The following is a 14,056-nucleotide window of genomic DNA, read 5'->3' as shown; positions in this document are numbered from 1 at the left end:
TTTTTGCTGAGGAAGACTGGCCCTGAGCCAAAATCCATGCCCATCTTCTTCTACTTTATATGTGGGATGCCTACCACAGCATGGCTTTTGCCAAGCAATGCCATGTTCGCACCCAGGATCCGAACCAGTGAGCCCCGGGCCACTGAGAAGGGGAATGTGTGAACTTGACCGCTGCGCCACGGGCTGGCCCCCTCATGCAGTGTTTGGCTACATATGTGTTACAAACGTGTTTGCGTGTGGAGAAATGTCTGCAACAGCACACTCGCGCTCCTACCCTGGGGAATGGAGCAGCTGTGACTTCTTTTCCATGTTATTGTGCACGAATAAGGCCACTTTTCCTCTTTGCTTTATGCAGTTTTGTATCGCTTAATTTTTTAAAATAACATTTGCTACTTTTGTATATACAGAAAATTAAACATTACTAATTCACCTTTGGAAAGCTCCCTTTTACTAGGTTGTAGAAAGCAAAGATATCAAAACATTGAAAGATTTTTCTTTCAAAAGGAAAGGGGTAATTTTTACATTATTTTCTGAATGCATGTCCTATGCACACTTTTGGAACAGAGCCTATTGCCTTGCTTTCTTTTTTAGGAATCCCTTAATACCTGTACATGCGTTCCCAAATAGGAGGCGCTAAAGGCAGAAAGAGAGAAAGGAAGGGACGGGAGGAAAGAAGCGGGGGCTGACTAATCAGTGACAATGGGACCTGAGGACTGTGCAGAGGTGAGCTGGGCTGGCCCATCCTCAAGACTCCTCTATAACTTTACACAAAAGAGGTCATTGTTATTTAAATTTACCCTGCAAAGATTCCATTGCAAACCCGATTCTCAGTTCAATAGGGAGGTACTTATCTGATTTCTGCCTCCAAGACCTCTGAGCTTGTCTTTCCCCTCAGAGATGGAACTGCTTGAAGTTTTTCAGTCAAATTATGTGTCCGAGGGCTATCTGTATCTAAGAAATCTAACCGTGCTTCAACAGCTTGAAAGTGGCAGAGACCGATCCAGAACTGCATGGCTTCTGACCTGAAAGACGACTGCCACGTCTATTTTGCTGCTGGCACTTGGGTTCCAGGCTTGACTCAGAGCCCAGGCGCCAGGAAAGCCAAAGATGAACTACAGCTTTCTTCTCACAGAGTTTAACTGAAGTGTGAGTTAAAAAACCAAGACCGAATGAGGGCAGAACAACATAACAACACGCATGGCTAATAAATGCAGAAGAATTATCCAACCTCACGAGTCCTCAAAGAATTATAAATTTAAACAATGACATAATTTTCCACCTATCAGATTGACAGAGATTTAAAACAAGGATGCTGGCATTGCAAATGTCAATCTACGTGTAATGGAGGGTCTATTAATGATGTATTTGCAGGCTGCTGTGCCCCTCAGATACACTTGTGCTCTCTGCATACAAAATAGCCCTGCCTGTGCGAGATGCTCACATCTACTGGGAACTTCGTGCAGACAGGGACCGCTCCTTCCAGAGAATGTTGAAAAACTTCCAGAGACCTAAATTGGCTTAAAATACATTATCAAGGCTTATTTTGCATACCATGTAATTCACCACTTTCAATTATTTTTTTAGTAAATTTATCAAGTTGTGCAGCCACCACCATAAATCTGCTTTAGAACATTTAGAACATTTTTCTCACTCCAATATGCACACTTACTGCTAATCTCCATTGTCCTCCCACCCCTAGCAACCAGGAATCTACTTTTTGTCTTTATAGCTTTGCTTTTTCTGGATATTTTATATAAATAGAATCACATGATATATGGTCTCTTATGTCTGGCTTTTTTCACTGAGTGTGTTTTGTCCATGTCTCAGTACGTATCTATAGTTTGTTTTTTTTTACAGCTGAATCATATTCTATTGTATGGGTGTACACATAAGTTTACTCTTAAGTACACATATGGTTTCAATAAATGATACACACAGAAGAAAATCAACCTGCTGAAATTTTAGTAGCACCAAAAAATGTATTTCCAAGATAATATTTCTAATGGAAACAGAACGTTTTATCATGCTGTAATCCATCAATAACTTGCACTTTCATTTTAGAAATAAATATGTATTGAGCTCATGTCAACACTGTGCTAGGTTTTGGTGCTGTGGGCATGGATGACATGATCATTGCCCTAAACAAACTTATGTTTTTATGGGGAGACAGACATGGAACATAAGGGGAAGAAATGAAAAGGCTTGGGTGTTGGTGGACTAGCAAAGTAGCCAGATTTAAAATTCTAAATTGGAATGCTTATACATTTTAAGGTTCTTTTAAATTCCTATTCCAGGTTTATGGTGGATAGTAAATGACCCCATTGGGCAGAAAAGCAAGACATTTTTCAGGTCGACTATTAAATTCTATACTAGAATTACGATGTTGATGATGTCAGATGAAGTTGTACAAACATTTGCTTATCCAAATATATGTGGTGGAGGGCATGATGGATAGGCACTTCCATACCCTCCCTCCTGCTAACAGAACCCAAGGCTGTTGGGTAGTAGCAGAAGTCCTCTGATTTCAGGGAGGATAAGTAGGGCCCATCTTAATCCCTGGGAATGAATAGGGATTGTTCTAAACCAGTTAGTCCTCTAGGCAGTAATTGGTCCACAGATGAGTGTGTGACCCAGTTTTGGCCAATAAGACACAAAAGGCAGTCTGCTGGGGGGTGCTTCTGGGAAAATTCTTGGTTTCTTGATAAAAATGGGACAGACCCAACCAGCATGGAAGTTGTCCCTTTTCCCCCTTGTTCTTGCCTAGAATGTGGAAGTGATATCTGCAGGTGCAACAGGCACTTGAGACCAAGAGACAAAAAGCATGAGGATGAAAGTCAGCAATCTAAGGAGGAGATGAAGCCAAACCTCAACCTCAAGTTCATGTGCCTGATGTGCAGTAAGCCAATCGTTGAGACATCAGTGCTTGCAGATGGAGAAAGGTTTATTTAAATTGGCCGAAATGAGACAGCAGGAGGATAAGTTCTCTCAAATCTGCCTAAAACAAAGAAGAAAGCGGGGGTTTTACAGAGCTAAGGGGCCTGGCGGGAGGAGTTTCAAGAAACAAAGGGGAATCCTGTTTCTTTCACCCCAGATAAGCCCTGGGGCAATCAGACTTCCGGGCGTCAGTGGCAGCAGGGGGCTCGTTATCTGGGACTGTGACTTCCTTGAAGGTGTTCTTTTTCTTCTGTAAAATGAGTTCATAAATCCCAGTGACCCTTGAGTCACTCCTCAGGTTAGACAAGAACACAGCAAGTTAACAAGATTAACTTCTTTTCACCTGTGTCTGTGTTGGGAACAGGTCAGAAGGGTAATCAGGCTCTTATTGAATATTTACAGTAACCCTCAGCTACCTGGTTTTAGAGGAATCTGAAAAGATACAAGGAAACTTGGTCCCCAGTGGGCTCCCTCCGCAGCAGCAGGAGCCCAGGCTGCCCACCTCCAGATTTCTCATTATGTGAGAAGAAGACAACTTATTTACGTTTCTGTGCATGGGCTTTCCTGTGTGTTACTTGCTGCCAAAGCACCCCTAGCTGATGTAGTTAAGCTGGTCGGATTCTCTGATGTTTGGAAATTGAGATGAAGGGTAAATATGTTTGCAGACAGAATTTAGATTTCAAAAGTACATTCGTTTGTTTATTCATCCACTAAATACTTATTAAATATTTACTAGATCTAGCGGTAGGTCTGGGCTGAAATGCTGTCAAAAAAATCAAGCTCCACAGGGAGTAACATAAAAAATATGCCACGTTTAGGTTCAGCACAGTCAAGTGCACAAGAAGGATGGAAGTGACCTGCTCACTCAAGCATCTAATGCAGCGTCCCCGCCGAGGGTCCACACAGAGCAAGCCTCGTTCAGCCCCAGGCTCTGCGCCGTGAACCGAAGCAGGGAGATGCTATCTCCTGTTCAATGTTCTGATTTTCAGGCCACTCCTGGAGCAATGTGCTCATGGAGCTGGCTCCTGGTTTTAGAAGGACATTGGCAAATCAGACAATCTGGAATGATTGCCGAGATGGAGCTGTAGGGAAAAGAACGAGTGATGGCAGTTGCGGGAGTGAGAGGGGAGGGCTGCCTCTGAGGGGGCCCAGATGTCTGGAGAGTCCAGCTGGCACAGTGGTGAGCTCACGTCACTGGACACAACACTGAAATTGGAAGGCTAGTTATGAGGACGTGGCACAAATTGTTACTGCACTGAGACGGAGACGATTTCTAAGATGGCCTTCTGCCCAAACTTCTAACGAAACGGTACGACACAATGAACCAGTCAATCCATTCATTATTTGTGCGTTATCCACCATGGGTAACCAGGTCTAACCAGTTCTTTCCCCAATTGTTCTTCTGGACCTCTCCGGGGCCTCAGCACTGTCGTTGCTTCTCTCAGGCTCTGGCTCAGGAGCCCTCTTCCCTCTAGAGTAGCTCGTTAGGTTTTTTTGGGGGGGCAGGGGGGGAGTAGGATGCTCCTTTTTTTTTTTCCTTCCTGTATTGTAGGCATCCTCTTGGTTTCATATTCAGAATTATTTTAAGTTTTATATATTCCTCTATACAGAAAAGTATCACAGAGCCAGATTCCTCTTCTGCTTTTACGCACACATTTGTGACCTTGAAATGCTTCTTTCTTTCACCTCTGTGTCTTTTACACACTCAGGGCATCTTTTCCCATTTTAGAATCATTTCATCCTGTGTCTGATTGCAGGTGAGTCTCCTGAAAACACAGTTCTGATCATTTTATTTTCCTTCCCAGAAATCTCCAGTGCTTTTTGATTCCTTACAGGAACGAGGTCAAACTCCACATCCTTGCGTTTACAGAATCGTCTAATCCTGTCCCAGCTTCCCTTTCCAGCCTTATCTCACTCTCTTCTCCCAAAAAGTCTTACTCAGGTTAAGTTGATCTTCCTGGTGTTTCTCAACACATTGCATTTCTTTTTCTTTTTAATCAGAAACTTTTAACATGTTTTCTGCCTCTGTTTTTTTGCGCTTGCTCTGTTGTTTCCATCATCCCTGAATGTCATCCAAATCCTAGTAATTTTGCCAGATGCAGCTCAAGAAACTCTTCTCCTATGAAACCCTCTCTGGCCCCTGCCCGAAGCACTGACTCCCAAAGCAGGTAGGGCCCATTCCACTCTGGGACAATTTGACTTGTTGACTGGCATGATTATTTACTTTTTATAACTGCTATTTATGGTCGTGTATTTTCACGCCGATTCTCTACAATGAGAGACCGGGAATGCGTCTTACACTATATGTATCCCTCAGTATACAAAAGTCCCCGTGTGTAACAGAACTCAACTTACACGGGTTTCTCCATGTGCCTGAATTCCAGAGCTGGCGGGAGACTTGGAGATCTGATTAAAGGTCGGTTGATTGATTAATGGAGTCTGAACTAAAGGACACTTTACACTTTCGAGCCTAGTTATGTACTCAAAATAACAGACTTTGAGTAAGTGGCTTTTATTAGTACATATCATCGAGGCTGATTTACAAAGAAAGACATATAGCATGGATGAACGGTTTGATGCAAAATTAAATCTAAAACGTGTCTAAAATTAACCTGTGGAGAAATCTTTCCACAGTCTGATGGTTTTGTCAAAGTGGAAAGGCTGGGCTCCTTATGAAGACTGATGCTTCTGATCTGTCAGCGGTGGAGCCCCAGACTGGCCATCCCTCCCGATTATTCGCCGCACGCAGCACCACCGTATCCCAGCAGGTGGCGCTGCTTCTCCGCAGAAATGCTCCGCGGACCCCTCGCAGCCTCCTTATCTCGTTCCCGCTGCTCCTGCCCGGGCCGGACCCAGAAAGGGCGATTTGAATATTTTACGTTAGTAGAAATAGGAATGGCTTACATTTATTCTACGTTCCTTGTTAGACAAGGGTTTGAAAGAGCCAGTTTTTTGTTTTTCTTTTTTTAATGGCTATCATTTTAACATCTCTGACCTTGGAAGCCCAGGGTCCTCCTTGTCATCCCTGAGCCCCTCACACATTGAGAGGACCTTTCAGATCCTGTAATCAGCGGAGACTGAGAAGACCTGGGACGGCATCTAGGCCCGCCCTTCCTTTCTTCAGGAAAGATCCCTGGTCGAGGTCATCCGTCAGGTCAGAGCAGAGCCAGGAGTCAAACTCAGACGTCCCATCAGTGGCCTTCACCTCCTCCTGTCTTGGCCTTCGATGTGGCGCTTGGCATCAGATAAGCCATGTCACTAACTGTAATGTGACAAAAGCCAACAGCAATGTCAATCTGAGAAGCTGCTGGGGGGGGGGGGTCCCCAAACAGGAGTGTGTGTGTGTATGTGTGTGTAAAACAGGGATTTCTGTGTAATTATCCTAGTCTCATTTGTCTTTGTAGCATCTGACCTGTGGTAAGCCCTCAACATGTATTTGTTGAATGAATGAAAGATGGAAATGAAGAAAGTAAAGAAGAAAAGGAGGAACAGAAGGAAGGAGGAACAGAAGGGAAGGATGGGAGGAAAGGAAAAAGAGAAGGAAAAGAAAACAGGGAGGAGGAGAGGGAGGAGTGGAAGGAGGAGAGGGAAGAGGAGGAGAGGGAGGGAGGAAGAGTGGGAGGAAGGCAGGGAAGAGGAGGGGAGGGAGAGGTGGAGAGAGAGGGGTGGAAGGAGCCCAGTGAGCTTGTAGCAACTCTAACCACCAGTGACATCTGGCAGATCCCGAGATGATTCGACTGCTTTCCATCTCTCTTAGAAATAAGGTATAGAACAGTTTCTGACAAACTAGCTTATTTTATTAGCTCGTATTTCATCCTGTTTTGGCTCCGACAATAAGTGGAAAGGCTACCCGGCGGCTGGTATGGGGCAGCGAGGGTGGGTCTGGACCATGTGGCGCGGGCGTCCCGCGGCGACAGCTTGAGAGCTGCTGGTTCACGACGGAGAGGGAGCAGGGAGGGTTTGGGAACAAGTCCATATTCAGAGTCAAAAACTCCAGGAAACCCAAACCCATGGTTTTACTAGATTCACGTCTAGAATGAGAATTATCGCCCTAAGTGGAAGCGGAGCACGGAGGGAGGCCGGGACGGGGAGGCGGCCTCCTTCTGACTCCAGCGTGAACCGCGGCTCCTCTTTCTTAGGATGCATCTAACCCAGAGGCCAGTCTCGAAGGCCCTGTGTTTCACTCCCGTGATTTCCTGCAGACCCAGTCCCTCCACGCGCAGTGGGACCTCACTTGACGTGAAAACCATCGAAACTCATCTGCCCTGTGTCCCGCTCAGAACCTTGATGGTTGACTAAACGAACTCATCGGATGTGATCATTCTTACCTCCGAGGACGTGTCAGAGGTTTAACACAGGCCTCCTGGGAAGAAGATGCTTTAGCTCGGGCATGAGTCTCTGCTGCCGGTGGAGACTTCTGGCTTCATGTCCTGTCGAGGGAGGTGGGTTTGAATCACTTCCGTCCTCCCTTTGGTCGCCTGCCACACATCCCACCCGGGCAGCCTGATGTTCTTGCAAACGTGTGAAGAGGTTGTACAAGAAAGGCACTCATTTGGCAAACGAGACGGAGGCCCTGCTGGGCGCCAGGCACCCGGCTGCCAGGGCCTGAGGCACCAAGACCATGGGAAGGTGGGGCTGGCCCTTAGGGATGAAACAGGCAAGGGTCTGGTGATGACACACCGAGCGAGCCCTGAGTGCTGGGAGCAGTGCAGCAGGCAGGGAGAGAAGGGGGTGGGCGTCAGGGTGGATGGACAGGGGACAGCAGCAAATGATGCCACCAAGGGCTGACGGCGGGGGGAGGAAGTCCTCCAGAGCGACTGCTGGTTTTCCTTAGGAAGGCAGGTGGGCAGGATGAAGAGCAGGAGGGAGAGCGGTCGTGGAGGGCACCTTAGCTACACTAAAGCGTGTGTGTGTCAGGACATGCGAGTGTGCTGGTGGACGGATGAAGGACTTTGAGCCTAAAGAAAGGCAGGCCCCGGGAGACCGCACTGTCACCAAGCAGGAATATAGTGCACATTGCAATCTTTTCGTTTGTCTGCACATAAAGGGTTAATTTTAAATACTTTAAGGATAGGATGCCTTGGCCTGGGTTCATGTCCCGCTCAGGGAATCACCCTACCCATCTGTGGGTTGTCATCCTGTGGTGGCTCTGTGCTGCTGTGATGCTGAAAGCTAGGCCACCTGGATTTCAAATACCAGCAGGGTCACCTGTGGTGGACAGGTTTCAGAGGAACTTCCAGACTAAAAGAGACCAGGAAGAAGGACCTGGCCACTCACTTCTGGAAAAATCAGCCCTGAAAACCCCGTGAACAGCAGCAGAGCACTGTCTGATAGAGCGCTGGAAGGTGAGAGGACAGCAGAGACAGACCGGGCAGGGTTCCCTCTGCGCACAGGGTCACGGACTGGGATCCACTCCACAGCACTAATGACAACAAGGACGGGACAGAGTTACAGCGTAATCATAAAAATTACTGAATTACCAGATTCATATCGTTTGTACTTCTAAAAGCAGAGAAGAGGGAACTGACCACACATTGTTTAAAATAAAATTAAAATAAAAAACAAACTCAAGCTTGAAAGATGAGGTCACTTACCTAATTATTTCTTTTTTCTTTTGAGGAAGATTAGCCCTGAGCTAACATCTGCCAATCCTCCTCTTTTTGCTGAGGAAGACTGGCCCTGAGCTAACATCTGTGCCCATTTTGCTCTACTTTATATGTGGGATGCCTGCCACAGCATGGCTTGACAAGCGGTGCCATGTCCACACCCGGGATCCGAACCAGCGAACCCCAGGCCACCGAAGGGGAAAGTGCAAACTTAACCGCTGCGCCACCGGGCTTGCCCCTCACTTACCTAATTTTAAGATGCAAACATCAAGCCCTCTGAACCATGCACATTGGTTCAAACGGCACTAATGATGGAAAATACAAAAAGCGCAGCATTTCCAAAGAACCACGGACATTTCAATCCTAATTATTTTCTGTTATAATAATTGTTCCTGTTTCGTCTTTGGAGAAGTTTGATTTTTTTTAAGACAATGAGCTGAAAAATGTTTTCAGGCTTTATAATTTGTGACGATCAAAACAGTCTTCTAATGGGTGCGCAGCGTTCAGAGATTCAAGCCCAATGCACTTCGGGGTTTGGTGTGTGAAACAATAAGAGAAATGGGATCTGGTTTAGAAGTAACTGCGATTGTCTTGAGAACTGACGGTCCCCTCAAGCACTGCCTGACAGATACAGCTGGAAAGTCACCTTCTGCGGGCACGACACTGCTTCACCAGCACATGTGTATCCTACAACCACTAACACCGCACAGTCAGCAAATACACAGAAAGCTGAAAACAAACACAGTCGTCCCCCCTTATCTGCGGGGGGCATGTTCCAAGACCCCCAGCGGATGCCTGAAACTGTGGATGGCACTGAACCCTACACACACTATGTGTCTTCCTATATATACTATGTACTACAGACTATGTGTAATAAAGCTGGCTTTGGGGCCATTATTAACTCCAATACGGGGTACCTGGACACAAGCACTGCCGCACCGGACAGCTGCTCTGACAACTGACACGGTCACTAAGTGACTCATGGGCGGGCAGCGTGTACAGCACGGGTCCACTGGACAAAGGGATGATTAAAGTCCTGGGCAAGACAGGAAGGGATGGCGCAAGACTGCACCATGCTACTCAGAATGGTGCGTAATTTAACACTTATGAATTGCATATTTCTGGAATATTCCATTTCATATTTTCAGATCGAAGTTGAGTAGGGATAACTGAAATCGTGGAAAGGAAAACTGCGGACAAGGGGGGACTACTGTAAAAACAGACAGAAAACAGGAAACCTAAATATCTCTAACCGACAATTTTAGTTAGCTACACTGAACACTCAGAATGCAGATGCCATAGGACGGTCTGCTTTGAAGGTTTTCCTCCAAGCGTCTAAGCGGCCAAGACCTGGGGACTGGCTGCACGGAGCAGCTCGCCCCTGGCTGCCCGCGGTGAGACACCCGACACACTGCAGAGAGCGGGGTGCTGTCCTGACACAGCAAGCGGGGTGACCTCTCACAGGAGGACAAGGCACAGCCTTCCTGAAAGCAAAAACGGGCATTGCGGGACCCTGGTGAAGTGAGGCCTGGAGAGTACACAAAAATTAACTCACAATGGATTAAAGACTTGAATATGAGACCTGAAACCATACAACTCCTGGAAGAAAACATGGGCAGTGTGCCCTCTGACATCAGTCTTAGCATCTTTTTGAATATGTCTCCTCAAGCAAGGGAAACAAAAGAAAAAATAAACAAACGGGACTACATCAAACTAAAAAGCTTCTGCGCAGCAAAGGAAATCAGCAACAAAATGAAAAGACAACCTCACAACTGGGAGAAGGTACTTGCACATCTCACATTCGACAAGGGGTTAATATCCAAAATATATAAAGAATTCATACAGCTCAACAATAAAAAAACCCAAACAACCCAATTAAGAGATGGGCAGAGGATCTGAATAGACATTTTTCCAAAGAAGATACACAGATGACCAACAGGCACATGAAAAGGTGTTTGATATCACTAATTATTAGGGAAATGCAAATCAAAACTACAATGAGATATCACCTCATGCCTGTCAGAATGGCTATTATTAAAAAGACAGGAAATAACAAGTGTTGGAGAGGATGTGGAGAAAAGGGAACACCTGTGCACCGTGGACGGGAATGTAAGTTGGTGGGGCCACTATGGAAAACAGCACAGAGATTCCTCAAAAAATTAAAAATAGAAATACCATATGATCCAGCTATACCACTTCTGGGTATTTATCCAAAGAACATGAAAACACTAATTTGAAAAGATATAGCACCCCTGTGTTCACGTCAGCATTATTCACAGCAGCCAAGATGTGGAAGCAACTCAAGCGCCATCAAAGGATGAATGGATAAAGAAGATGAGGTATGTATACACAATGGAATACTACTCAGCCATAAAAAAGGTGAAATCTTGCCATCTGCGACAACATGGACGGACCTTGAGGGTATTATGCTAAGCAAAATAAGTCAGAAGGAGAAAGACAAATACTGTATGATTTCACTCATATGTGGAAGATAAAAACGACAACAGCGGCCAGCCCCGTGGCCGAGTGGTTAAGTTCACGCACTCTGCTTCCCTCAGCCCGGGGTTTCACTAGTTCGGATCCTGGGCTCGGACATGGCACCACTCGTCAGGCCACGATGAGGTGGCGTCCCACGTAGACACAACTAGAAGGACCTACAACTAAAAATTCACAACTATGTGCTGGGGGGATTTGGGGAGAAAAAAGCAGGGAAAACAACAACAAACACAAAGACACAGAGATGGGAAGGGAGAAGGGGGAGGGGAAAGCAGTAAAAAGGCACGTGTGTGCCTTGAAGGATGGCAATTAGTCTCTAGGTGGTGAATACAACGTAATCTACACAGAAGTCAAAATATAATGATGAGCACCTGGTTTATATAATGTTATAAACCAATGTGACCTCGAAAAAGGAAAAAAAAATTTACAAAGCTTAGAATTAAAGGCAGTCTTCTACCCAGGTTTCTAACTGTTTTGGAAAGTCCTAATATGGGTCATTAACTGTTCACAGGTGCCTCACGTTTGGACTCCGGGTTTAAGGCCTCCAGACTGAAGCGGCGCTCTCAACTCCTGACTTTCAAAGCCAGCTGCATGTCCCCGTGTGCTTCCTGTGTCCAAACTTAATTTTAAATAAACTGTAGTAACATAGTAAATAGGACTGACCTGGGTCAGGCACTCCCGTGACACGGCAGAAAATTATGTATTTAACCCCCATCCCAACCCCCAAAGGAAGGACTGCCAGTGAAGTGTGCGCGAGTGTACACAGATCTGTGTGTGGAGATATATATGTACACACACGGATAAAGACAGGTAGTTACACATACATCTCTCTCTCTAAATAGGCCATCACCAGAATACCAAACGATGCTTGCACTGTGGAAGCAGAATAAGTGTTAACAGAGAAGGCGAGAATGGATAAGACCCATTACAGTTTTCAAAGACTTTGATTCTAGCTTAACTTTGACCAAACTTGCCTGTAACTCCCCCCCAGACAGACTTCCTTTAAGGGGAAGGAGTTCCTTAACACAAAACGCTTTGTGTTGACATAAATCTGTACTACTCAGAACAAAATCAGCTCTGCGGGCAGAGATGGCGGGCTCACAGGGACCTATAAGCTTTCATTAAACTGGGAAGCAATCAAGTCTTATGTCTACAAATTATACCTTTAATAGTTCCACAAACTTGGCACAGTTGGTGATGACATCTAGGATGTTTTCACCAAATTGTAGACATAGATATGGAAATCATCATCAAACTTGATGAAACACACCGACGGTCTGGCCTCCACCTGGTGGATGACCATGCCAGTCCTCATGGAGCCATCTTCTTTGGCGTATTCCACCTGTTTGCCGACCAGGCTGTCCGTAACTGCTCCTGGTTCCCGTCCTGCTGGAGGCGAGTCCTTGGGCTCCGGCATGATGCGAAGGTCGCCTTCTCTGTAGTCATCTAAGAGCTGGTACATGTACAGGACCGGATCCTTCTCGTAGGTGATGTAAAACCACGTGCTCATGGTGGGGGCGCGCGCCAGGACCGTTCCCCTCCACTGGTCCCGGGCGCCGTCCTCGCCCTCGAAGATGTGCTTCACGGCCTTGCCCACCATCCTGTCGGCCAGGTGGGCCTCGCCCACGGGAGATGGCGCAACCCTGTCGGCCAGGACTTCCAGCGCCGACACGCGTTCGTCCCTATTGAGCTCCAGTCCGTAGACACAGTCGAACCCGTCGTACTTTATGAGATACAGGGCGGGGTTCACAGGCACCTGGTCCAGGACGGTGCCCCTCCACTGGGTGACCGGGCCGTCCCCCTCCCTCCAGCCGTGCCGGATCCTGCAGCCCACCAGGCTCCGGGGCCGCCGGGCGGGCGTGCGGGGCCCGGCGCCGCGCCGCCGCCGTCTGCGGGCCGCCCTAGTGGCCGGCGCGCCCGCGGGGACACGGCGGCGGGCAATCCCGGCCCGCGGGGCCCGCGTCCTCCGCCCGGGGGTTGCATCTGCCCGCATGGGGGTGAGCGAGCAGCGGGGCTGCCGGGCAGGGGCGCACACTCGGGAGGCCCCGGGGGGAAACTTTCCACGGGTCTCAGCGCTCTCGCTAACCCACCGTCCGAGCGCCTCTTTTACAAGTTCAGCAAGAACTCGCGAAACGAGAGTTTTCCGGCGGGCCCGGCGTCGTCCGCCGCCCCGCCGTCCAGCCCCCGCCCGCCGAGCCGGACGGCGCACGCGCACTGCGCCTACCCCAGCGCCGCGCCGCGCTCCCGCCCCCCACCCCCCGCCCTGGCTTCACTGCGCAGGCGTACTGCGCCCACCCCGGGCTCCGTGCAGCGCTCGGAGCCTGGCCCCCGCCCCCGCCTCCTACCTGCGTCCGGGTCTCACGGCGCATGCGCACTTCGCCAGCCGACTGCCGGGGTGGTCGCCTTCCTTGTTGCAGTCTCCACATTTCACTTATTGAAAGGCGGTTCTTGGTTGTGTCCTCGCTCTGCAGAAGGTCCAATATGCAGAGTCGTTGCATTGCACGCTGTTACGACTAAGGGAAGCCGTGCAGATGCGGCCCACAGGACAGCTGAGCACGCAGAGCCCAGACCCGACAGGAAGGGGACAAGTGAGGGAGGCCCCCGGAAGTCCTTCTGCAGTGGGCACCGCCCGGCGGTGGGCCTGGGCTCGGGACGAATTCACTCACACTGCTCAGTGGCCAGAAAATGATGCTATTGCTGTGTCATCTACCAACAAAACTTGAGCCCACCCTCAGGATTCCTGACCAGACAGTTCCTCGGGGCCGATGGGGATTTGCGAGGTGGTGGGACTGTGCTCAAACATGTCTGCAGCACCGTCAGAACCTCCTCTGGCTCCACTCGACCTTCTCTGGGCCGTGTATCCAGGAGCCCTAACCTTTTTGATGGCCTGCTAGAATTATGCCTCAGTCTAAAAAAGTAGCAGGAAAACTGAGTAGTGGCTGTGCCCCCACTGGATTTGTGTTTGGCTTTGGGCCGTGGAGAAGAAAGGTGGGAGTGTTTTAGTTGTTCTCGGTATGAAC

General features: G+C 48.1%; 1 pseudogene; it reads right to left on the bottom strand.

The window, feature by feature from the left end:
• Window positions 1-6,715: 6,715 nt before the first annotated feature.
• Window positions 6,716-13,238, bottom strand: LOC100073156 (spindlin-1 pseudogene; annotated as a pseudogene).
• Between the last annotated feature and the right edge of the window lie 818 nt (window positions 13,239-14,056).

This window comes from Equus caballus, chromosome 10 (genome assembly GCF_041296265.1).
Source record: "Equus caballus isolate H_3958 breed thoroughbred chromosome 10, TB-T2T, whole genome shotgun sequence".
NCBI lineage: Eukaryota > Metazoa > Chordata > Mammalia > Perissodactyla > Equidae > Equus > Equus caballus.
This window is presented reverse-complemented; position numbering and strand designations above follow the sequence as displayed.